Genomic DNA, 10859 nt, shown 5'->3' with positions numbered 1-10859 from the left:
CTTGGCAGCTCCTTTCTCCTGCCGCCCTTTCTCCTAATACCCATGATGTTAGCACTTCAATCTGCCTAGGAGAACATCATACATTGTAGTACAAGACCTTTGTTTGTCTTTCTGTCAGTTGCTCAAAGAATCCCCAGACTCCTAGATCACCACTCAAGACTTGAACTCTTGGCCATATAGTCTGGTGATGCCAGCAGCCATGGTGTCTGATACTTGAGTTTTGCTCTAGCCATGGTTCATCTGGTTTTATGCACCTTGGCTTCAAAGTTCTCCTAAAGCTAACCTCACAGTCAGATACCTGGATAAGTGATCAACAGCAGTGTTACCTGAAGTCTTTATGTATCTTATCTGTGCACTATCATCCTTTTCCATAAATGTGGGTTGAGGCCTGAATACTAATTCAATCTCACTTCTGAATCAATGGCAAATGTTGCATTGTCAATATCAAGCTCAAGCCCAGAATCAGCAGATGTTTTGGTCCATTTGTGACTATGGCCTGTTTCCTTGTTGTTCTGTGTGGATGCATCACTATAGTGTAAACCATCAGCATTCTCTTCTGCTCTGCTACCATTTTCAGTCTATTGTTTCTTGCCTCACTGTAATCTGCTCTTGACTGGTACCGTCAGTCCTTCTTCAGAGCTGAGATTGAGTGCTCACTGATTACTGTGCTTGTGGATGCTGGCTAATACTCTCTCTCCAAGAGCTTCATACTCATCATGACATGGGCAAATTTTGCTGATGAGTGCATCAAACATTTTAGACTAAAGTATAAGGCTTACAAGGCCTTCCCAATTCTTTGCCTACCACCCCACCTCATTTTTGTTAGCCCTAGCTCTTTTTTTCCTTTCTCACCCTGTGGCATTTTCTGGCATCCCTAACATTGAGCCCATTGCTGCCATCACCAAGAGCTGAAGGATCCCCCTAGTGATCTTTTGGAAACTAGATTTTTTTTTGACAAGTAGGATGTTTTTTGCTGTCATTGCTAAGGACTGTGATGATGCAGTCTGCACAAAAATGATGTAAACACTCCTTTAAGGCCATGGTGTCTTTCAACACATCCAAACAAATTAGACCCATTATTTCACTCTGTAGACTTTGAGGTGAAGCCACAGTTTCTAAGCCATCTGTTACTTCCTCTTCAAGTGTTCGTTATAATTCATATAAATGAACTCCCATGTTTTGGTTAATGGTTGAGATCCATTTGTTTGCACAGCCTGAGAAATTACAGCTCCTGCCCCCAGCCTAATTTTCTTTTTGACCTAGACTGGTTTACACTGTTCAAATATTTTCCCCTTAATTTATGATTTTCTTTTTGGAAGGGACTCCATTTTCAGTACTTTTTTTTTCTCTTAAAAATATGTCTAAGTTTGGCCAGGTGCAGTGGCTCTTGCCTGTAATCCTAGTACTTTGGGAGGCCGAGGCAGGCAGATCACTTGAGGTTAGGAGTTTGAGACTAGCCTGGACAACATGGTGAAACCCCGTATCTATTGAAGATACAAAAATTAGTCTTTCCTGGTGACATGCACAAGTTATCCCAGCTACTTGGGAGGTTGAGGCATCAGAATCTCTTGAACCTGAGAGTGGAGGTTGCAGTGAGTCAAGATAGTGCCACTGCACTCCAGCCTGGGCAACAGAGAGAGACTCTGTTTCAGAAAAAATAAATAAATTAATTAAAACAAATATATATATACATATATACATATATATATATATATATATATGTTCTTTTCCACAAAGCTTGGTTCCATTTGAAGTACACTTCTGGCCCAGAAATTTTTCATAGTTCTGTACTGTTAAGTAAAGATTCAATTGGCCATCCTTTCCCCTTTACCCCTCAAAAGGTCTTTAGGCCTACAGAATGTTATATAATATGTATTCTGACTTTTTTCCCTAGAGTCTTGTATGTTTTCTTTTCTATATAAACTGCAGTATCTTCATGAAGACTAAGGGTCAAATTTACTATGCTTAAAGACAATTCTCATAGGATTATTCTTTCCATAGTATTTTCTTCCATAATTTTCTTATTTTAGAAACAAGTGTTTATTGAGTTAGTGTCCATTGTAATGCAATATTATTTTTTTTATTCCATTCTTTTCCCTTGTAATTTTGGAATTTCTGGTCCTGGAAATAGAATCAAACAAAATCTTAATGTTAATCTGTGAGAAATTGGTTCAGTGACAGATTTTGCTGAAGAAAGAAAAATTAAATTGGTTGTGAAATGTAGTCTTCAAGCGTATATTTGAAAGTGCTTTTGGCCAGGTGGGGTGGCTCATGCCTGTAATCTCAGCACTTTGGAAGGCCAGGGTGGGCTGATCACCTGAGCTCAGGAGTTTGAGACCAGCCTGGCCAACATGGTGAAACCCCATCTCTACTAAAAATACAAAAAAAAAAAAAAAAATCTGGGAGCGATGGCGGGTGCCTATAGACCCAGCTACTCTGGACCCGGCTGAGGCAGGATAATCAGTTGAACCCAGGAGGCGAAGGTTGCAGTGAGCCAGGGATGGTGCTACTGCACTCCAGTCTGGCAACAGAGGGAGACTCCATCTCAAATAATAATAATAATAATAATAATAATAATAATAATAATAATAATAATGCACATAGAATGAACCACAGAAAAAAATCCAGTTTGCTTCCATTAGAAAATGTGTTTAGCATTTCAAGTTGCCACGTCAGCTTATAAATTTGGTGCACTCTGCTAATTACACCTTGTGGAAGCAGATGAATGAAACTTGAGCCCTGCTTTGATATGTAGTGAAAGATTATTCTGTAGAAGAATGTCAGCTAGTAGGGTAAAGTCATTCTACTTTTAATTTGTATACTGACGGACAATGTTGGGTGTTTGGGAGCCAGAAGGCTTTATGCTGACAGGTTAGAAATAAGGTTGACTTGTGTGTTATTTTTCATCTCTCTCCTGACTCTAGGTATGTTTCCAAGTTTATATTATCACACTATTTACAAACATATGTTTTCATTGAAAAATTAATCCCAAAGGATTTTTGATAGATAGACCTCCAGTACCATTATAACTAAAGTCTGTCTAGTTATTGTACATATTTATTCATCAGTTTCAACAGACTGGGGCTGGCTTGGTGTTCTAAATGTATTTAAAATCTGTTTCTACAGGGTTTATTTTTTGTTTTGTTTTGTTTTGTTTTTAATCTGTGCTGTGAAATTTAAAAACCACTAAAAATGGAGGGAACTTTTTTTTTTTGAGACAAAGTCTCATTCTGTTGCCCAGGCTGGGGTGCAGTGGTGCAATCTTGGCTCACTGCAACCTCTGCCTCCTGCATTCAAGTGATTCCCATGCCTCACTCTGCTGAGTAGCTAGGATTACAGGCACGTGCCACCATGCCCAGCTAATTTTTGTATAAAAATCAAGGGAAATATTCAATTCCTTTTCTGATGTAATGTAAGTTGTATAGATTACTAATGCATGTCCCTGGTTTTGTGATAAAACTTCTTAGGTTTTATTGATGACGTTTTAGATTCATAGTTGTGTTAAATCAGTTAAATAGATTCCCATTGAGAATATTAATTGAAACTTTGTCTTTAGGCAAAGAGTTATTCATAAATACAAGCTCTGTGCCTAGAGAATGTATGTGTTTTTATCTGTTAGTATGGAAGGATATAAACTACATCATTAGTGAAAAAAAAAAAAGACTTGAACTCTTTTCCCTGTCTCCTATCCTTCCTGAACTACTGAAAATCCTCTCTTGCAGCCTCTGGAGCTCATGGTGCATCACCAGTAAATTCCTTAGGGACCTCCTCTGACCCTCTTCCTTCTTGCTCTGACCAAAATCGTCATCTTATCTGAGAATACTGCCTCCCTTGTAGCTCTATCAGTTGGCATCTATTTTAATTTCATTAAGCTCTGTAACACTAGGCCTGGGGGTAGAGTACCTGCTCACCTTGCTCACTGCCACATCCAGACTAGTGTCTCTTTCTCCTTCTGAAAATGCCCCGGCTTTGCAGCTCATGCCATTAGTCTATATTACTCACTAGCCTTCCTTAGCACAGTCGTCTCCAGGCCCTGTCCTGCTCTCCACGTTAATGGAAGATGTTGGCACCTGCCCTGCCACTCTGTCCAACACTCCTGTTATAATTCTAGATCTTTCAGTATCCACACAGATAATCCTTCCAATATTTGGCTTCTTTTTTCCTTGTCTGCCTCTTCTACATTGACCTTGTGCCAAGACCAGCTCAGTCATGGAGACCCTAACCCAGCAGCAGTAGAGAAATTAAAGACACAACACAGAAATATAGAGTGTGGAGTGGGAAATCAGGGGTCTCACAGCATTCAGAGCTGAGAACCTCAAACAGGGATTTACCCACATATTTATTGACAGTAAGCCAGTCATAAGATTTCCTAAAAGTATTCCTTACGGGAAATAAAGGGATGGGCCGAAATAAAGGGATGGGCTCTGGCTAGTTATCTGCAGCATGAATATGTCCTTAAGGCACAGATCCCTCATGCTATTGTTTGTGGTTTAAGAATGCCTTAAGCGGTTTTCCACCCTGGGTAGGCCAGGTGTTCCTTGCCCTCATTCTGGTAAACCGACAACCTTCCAGCATGGGCATCAAGGCCATCACGAGCATGTCACACTGCTGCAGAGATTTTGTTTATGGCCAGTTTTGGGACCAGTTTACGGCCAGATTTTGGGGCCTGCTCCCAACATGTTTCCCTTCTTTGTTTTGCAAAGCGATAAAAGCAAAGACAGCTTTGTCACGATGAGCTACTTCTTGCAGGAGGCAGGATCTGCATCTGCAGAGGCAATGGTGATCACTGCTATCATAGTTACCATTAAATTACTCATTGTGACTGGTTGTCCTGCTTTCCTCAGGTTTTCTTCCACCATCTGTGACAGCTTCTTGATCTGTCCCCAGGTGGATGGCTGTGTTTGACGGGTGTTGCTTGTGACAGTTGGGGTCCTCCACATAGTCAGTCTCAACATGGCTGCAACTGAGAGGAGCTTGGGATCCTCCCGGAATCTCTTCCTCAGCATCTGTTTCATGGTAAGGTTTCAGGTGTCTCGATGGTATCCAAATTGGCTGTTGATTTTGGCCTGGAGAAACACAAGCATAACCTCTACCCCAAGTTATTATTTTACCTATTTTCCAACTTTTTGTTATTGGATCTCTCCACCAAACCAGTTCTCCTTCTGTCTTTGCAGCTGGTTTCTGTAGATGCTGTTAGCATCTGGCCTTTGGGCAGGCTCAAAAAATTTAAAGTTAATAATGCTAGATTCAGTTGCATATGCGGTCTTCCATAGTCCCTGTTTTCCCCTCTCTGCTTTTGCAACTTCTGTTTCATGGAGAGTTTCATTCTTTCCACTATGGCTTGTCCTTGAGAATTCTATGGGATACCAGTAATGTGTTTAATATTCCACATAGAGAAAAATGTAGCTAGAGCTTGGCTAGTATAGCCTGGGGCATTATCTGTTTTAATAGAAGCTGGAATGCCAGTCACCACAAAACACTGCAAAAGGTGACGTTTAACACAGGCAGAAGACTCTCTTGATTGGCATGTAGCCCAGAGAAAGTGAGAAAAGGTGTCCACACATACATGTACATAAGCTAGACTCCCAAACGAGGGAACATGTGTGACATCCATATGTCAGAGAATTAGGTTCCAATCCTTGAGGATCAGCTCCTCCTGTAAAAGATGAGGAATGTACCATTTGGCAAGTTGGGCTTCGCTGGATAATAACTTTAACTTCTTTCCAGGTAATGCTGTATCTGCATTTGAGACCAGAGGCATTAACATGGGTTAAATTGTGAAAGTGTCTAGCATTAGATATCACATTAGCAACTAGATGATCAGCCACTTGATTCCCTTCAGTCAAATGTCCTGGAGGAGGTGTATGAGCCCTAATGTGAGTGATGTAGAAAGGGTGCATTCTACTCCTAACTGCTGTTTGCAATTGGGTAAATAAAGTCATCGGTTGTTCATCTGTATGAAATAGTAACTGACCATTTTCAATTAACTGTGTGGAATGAATCACATATGAAGAATCAGAAATCACATTAACAGGCATATTAAAAACAGTCAATGCCTCAATTACAGCTACAAGCTCCACTTTTTGAGCTGAAGTATAGGGTGTCTGGAAAACTTTACTTTTTAATCCAGAATAAGAAGCTTTACCATTACTAGACCCATCTGTAAAAACATTTTCAGCACCTTCAATTGGTTTAAATTTAGTTATTCTAGGGAGGATCCAATTAGTTAATTTCAAAAATTGAAACAGTTTCATTTTAGGAAAATGATTATCAAGAACTTTTCAGTAACCAAGTCCTCTAAAGCCTCCATTTTTCTCTTTACTCAGTGGCCATTGTTCTATCCAAATTGGCTTATATGTTAACCTTTTTAAAGGTATAGGTTCTGGAGGCTTAACAATGGCCGCCATCAAAAATGATATCCTAAATCTTGGCGGGAACTTTGTCTTTCTGCTTGAAGTGGTTCCTTTAAACCTTGCAAATTTTTTCCTAGTCCCATACCAGGGACATACCCCATTTCATGCATCGTATGTTGACTGTGAGGGCTATATAATTGTTCAGCAATTAGAACTTGTGCTCCCCATTGTTGTAATAAATCTCTCCCCCATAAATTTATAGGTACAGAAGTTATAATTGGTTGAATAGTCCCATTTGTCCATCAGGCCCTTCACAATGCAAAATATAACTACTTTGATTACTTCAGGGCCTTTACCAACTCCAACTATGTTAAATTGAGCAGGTTAAATTGGCCACACAGATGGCCAGTGCTGTAGAGAAATGATTGAAATGTCTGCTCCTGTGTCTACCAAAACTTTAACTTTCTTTCCCTGAATAGTTGTTTCACAGGTAGGATGTGTATCAGTAATTTGATTCACCCAGTAAGCTGCTTTGCCTTGTTTATTTGTGCTTCCAAATCCTCCTGCTCATTTAATTTCACTTTTCCCCATTTCCACATACAGTACAATCAGGAGTTGTGATATATGCTCTCCTGGCTCTGCTTTCCAGGGAACAGAGGTAGATATAACAATTTGAATTTCCCCATTGTAGTCTGAATCAAGGATTCCTGTTTGTACTTAAATTTAAACTAGACCTTCCTAGAAGTAATCCTATCGTCCCTGCTGGCAAAGGTCCACAGACCCCTGTTGGAACTTTTTGCGGGGGTTCCCCACGCAGAAGGCTCACAGCTTTTGTGCAGCATAAATCTACTGCAGCACTACCAGCTGTGGCGGGGGACAGACATTGTACAGGGATGAGGAAATGGCCTGACACAGAAATGCCCCGGTTTGGAATGGGGCCCGGGATGGGCCCCTCATGGCATTTCCCAAATTTACAAGGAAAAGGCTCAAATGTAGCTACAATATTTCCCTGTTAATTGGGTTGGTGTATCCTAACAGGGAACTGCCAAGCCTCTAAATCACCCTCTCTTCTAGCTTGCTGGACTCCCGCCTGAATAGAACTGAGAGAGGTCATTCAAGGTGCTGCTCGAACAGTCACTGGGGCAACTACTTTTTGCCCAGTGTCCTCTGGAAAAGAAAGATCTGGAGGGTCAGGCCACTCTTTTTCTTCAGAATACCGAAGGGGTGCAGAAGGGTAGGGATGAACCTCTTCCTCCTTTGCCATTTTAGCTTTAGCTGGCAAACAAACCTGCTCTGATACTTCTTCTGTTACCTTGTTATACTCTCCTTCTTTATCATTAGTGTGAAAAGTTTCCAAGGTGGAACAAACCAGAGCCCACACTTGTCCCATTGTTACCCTGATGCTTCTAAGATCCCCTACTTACTCACCATGGGGATTGCTTTAAGAGTACTGGGGTGTCCTCCAGTTTAGTTCCATGTTCTCCAACGGTTGCTCTGGTGACCCTTCGACCTGGGTTTGAGCCCCACGTATGGACACCACTTGCTGAGACCAGCTTGGTCATGGAGACCCTAACCCAGCGGTGCTAGACAAATTAAAGACACACACACAGAAATATAGTTTGGAGTGGGAAATCAGGGATCGCGTGGCCTTCAGAGCTGAGAGCCCCAAACAGAGATTTACCCACATGTTTATTGACAGCAAGCCAGTCATAAGATTTACTGAAAGTATTCCTTATGGGAAATAAAGGGATGGGCTGAAATAAAGGGATGGGCTCTGGCTAGTTATCTGCAGCATGAACATGTCCTTAAGGCAGAGATCGCTCTTGCTATTATTTGTGGTTTAAGAGCACCTTAAGCAGTTTTCCACCCTGGATGGGCCAGGTGTCCCTTGCCCTCATTCCAGTAAACTGACAACCTTCCAGCGTGGGTGTCAAGGCCATCATGAGCTTGTCACAGTGGTGCAGAGATTTTGTTTATGGACAATTTTGGGGCCAGTTTACGGCCAGATTTTGGGGCTGTTCCCAACAACCTTTTCCCTCACATAATCTCTGCTGCTTATAACTCTAGTTATATTCTACACCCGTCTTTAGAAATATCTTGTTTCCTCTCCATAATGTCAATTTTAACAATGCCACTCTTTGACCAATGCTTCCTACCCATCTAAATCAACTTCCCTCATGTCTGAGCTCCCAACACTTCTTTGACCTCACTGGGGTTTACAGTCCTTTCAATTTCCTATAGTCGTTCATGTTCTCACTTTCTGTGTCACCCCATTTAGATGTCGTGTTGTGTGATGGTAATTACTCCTTTGCCTATACTCTCAACTACCATGCCTCCTTTTCTTCCTCAGCAGACAATTGACTGGGGTTGGAGAAAAATGCTGACTGACTTTGTTTTAAGTTGACAATCACTAACCCCAGGTAAACTTTAGTGCTGCCTGGCAATCCCACTCTCTTTTCCAGTACTCATCACTTTCCCACTCTCCTGGATGATTATTTTCCCTTCCCTGCTCTCCTAAAACCACCACCATCTCCATCATTATTGTTCTCAGTTGGCGACCTTGGTCTCTAATCCACTGAGAAAATGGAATCAACCATTAAGTCTCTACCAGCTGAATGGTACTCTAACACTTGGCTGCTACTGGGATGAGTGTGGGTCAACTGTTTGCTTTCCCAGCTAACACCAAACCCTTCACTTGTCTACTGGACTCTATCCCCCATCATCAACTCAATGATGCTGCTTCTGTTTTCTGATTCTTTCTCCTGCTTCAACATGTTTTCGCCACTGTGTCAGATGATTCACACTGGCATACAGAAATGTTGGATGTCTTTCAACATTTATTGAAAACTTCCCTTGATGCCATTTTTCCCTTACCATTAAGTGTGAAGTCAGGTGCAGATACTCTTTACTGAGTTGAGGAAGCTCCCTCTGTTCTTAGTTTCCTAAGGGTTTTTACTGTGAATGGCTGTGGGATTTTGCCAAATGCCTTTTCTGCATCAATAGAGATGATCAATTGATATGACCTTCTCTTTTTTCAATCTTCCACATCTTGGCAAATGGCAACTTAATCTCTCCAGCCACTCAAGTTAAAAAACTTTAGTGTCACAGTTGACTTTAGTTTTTCTCCCATGTTTTATGTCTGGTGTGTTGGCAAAGCCTATTATCTCTAACTTCAAAATATATCCAAGGCTTGTCATGTCTCAGCCACTCCACGGCTACCATCCCAGTCAAAACCACCACCACCTCTTATGTAATGGTATCTCTGCCCTATCTCTTTCTTCCATCTGAGTTTCACACTGTCAAATTTTCAATCTGGAAAATTAAGTCTGGAACTCTCAGTAAACACTCTTGTTCTACTTTCTTCATTTATATAGCATAAATAAATGTTAGGACTTGTGGCATTTGAAATTTTCATGTGCTTAAAATTCTAAATTTCATAATTTTCTACTTTAATGGCTTCCTAAAGCAATCTGACTCTCATGGCACACGTTCTTAAAATTCACTTTAAACTAGAACAATCTTTCAATTGCTCAAATTAATACTTTTAGTTCAATGACATTGCCTTTCAGTGAAAAAGTAAATTTAAAACAATTTAAGTGAAAGCAACAGAGGTTGAGTGAGGTTTTTGATGAATTCATTCACAGTTTGTGACAGTGTATGATTGTTCTCATGAATTCTGTTCATTCAGGTTTTGGGAAAAGGGTAATGAAAATGCCCTTCAAGGTCAGCCAATCCATTCTCCATATCAGGGCAAAATATTTCTCTTCCAAATGAGCCCATCAAGCCTCTGCCATGCTGAGGCATCCATCCTGGATCTCAGCATGGCAGGGATCATTCAGGCCGTGGGAGCTGTCAGACCTTTTGATCTAAAGGCGGTTAAAAAAAACCCCACAGCAGCTCCACTCAACAAAGGCCATTTGTCTGCTTGACAACAAAATAGTCTAAGTTACAAGGATTGTAGTTTATCATCTTCATGGAGGGCCTTTTTTCCCTTAGTTTGTCGTTCCTCACATCCAGCCAGCCATCTTACTAATATATCCAGGGTTTATCTGAGCATTGTATAGTTTTTGTTTGTTTGTGCTTAACTTTTCTAATGTTTGAGTGCTTCCTTTCACTCATGCTGCCTCAAGAAGGAAGCCTGACTTCCCCTTTTCTGAGGCTATTAAAATTCAGTGAAAGGCACCTGACGTGATCCTGCTTTCACTGCTGAGATGATAGCTTTTTGTTGGGAAGTAATTTTTAAATTCTGTAAAGTCTATCATAAAAAAACACCAATTTATGCAACATAGAAAATTAAGAAATGTTCTTATTTTGTAATAGTTCTTAACTTTTTAAAGAAAAAAATGAAAATTCACCATAAACTCAAAATTGTCTTTGTAACTCCCAAAGCCATGCCCTTCCCTCCTCTCTGGAGCATTTATGTAAGTTTAACATGAATCTTTCTAAGTCTCCTTTTTGTTCTATTTGTCTATCTATCAGCAGTAGATATCCTGAAGTGTCTATATT

General features: G+C 40.7%; 1 pseudogene; it reads right to left on the bottom strand.

The window, feature by feature from the left end:
• Positions 1–225: 225 nt before the first annotated feature.
• Positions 226–7743, bottom strand: LOC116813813 (E3 ubiquitin-protein ligase RING2-like; annotated as a pseudogene).
• Between the last annotated feature and the right edge of the window lie 3116 nt (positions 7744–10859).

This window comes from Hylobates moloch, unplaced genomic scaffold (assembly GCF_009828535.3).
Source record: "Hylobates moloch isolate HMO894 unplaced genomic scaffold, HMol_V3 SCAFFOLD_9, whole genome shotgun sequence".
Lineage (NCBI taxonomy): Eukaryota > Metazoa > Chordata > Mammalia > Primates > Hylobatidae > Hylobates > Hylobates moloch.
The sequence above is the reverse complement of the archived record's forward strand: the minus strand, read 5'-3'. Positions and strand labels throughout refer to the sequence as shown.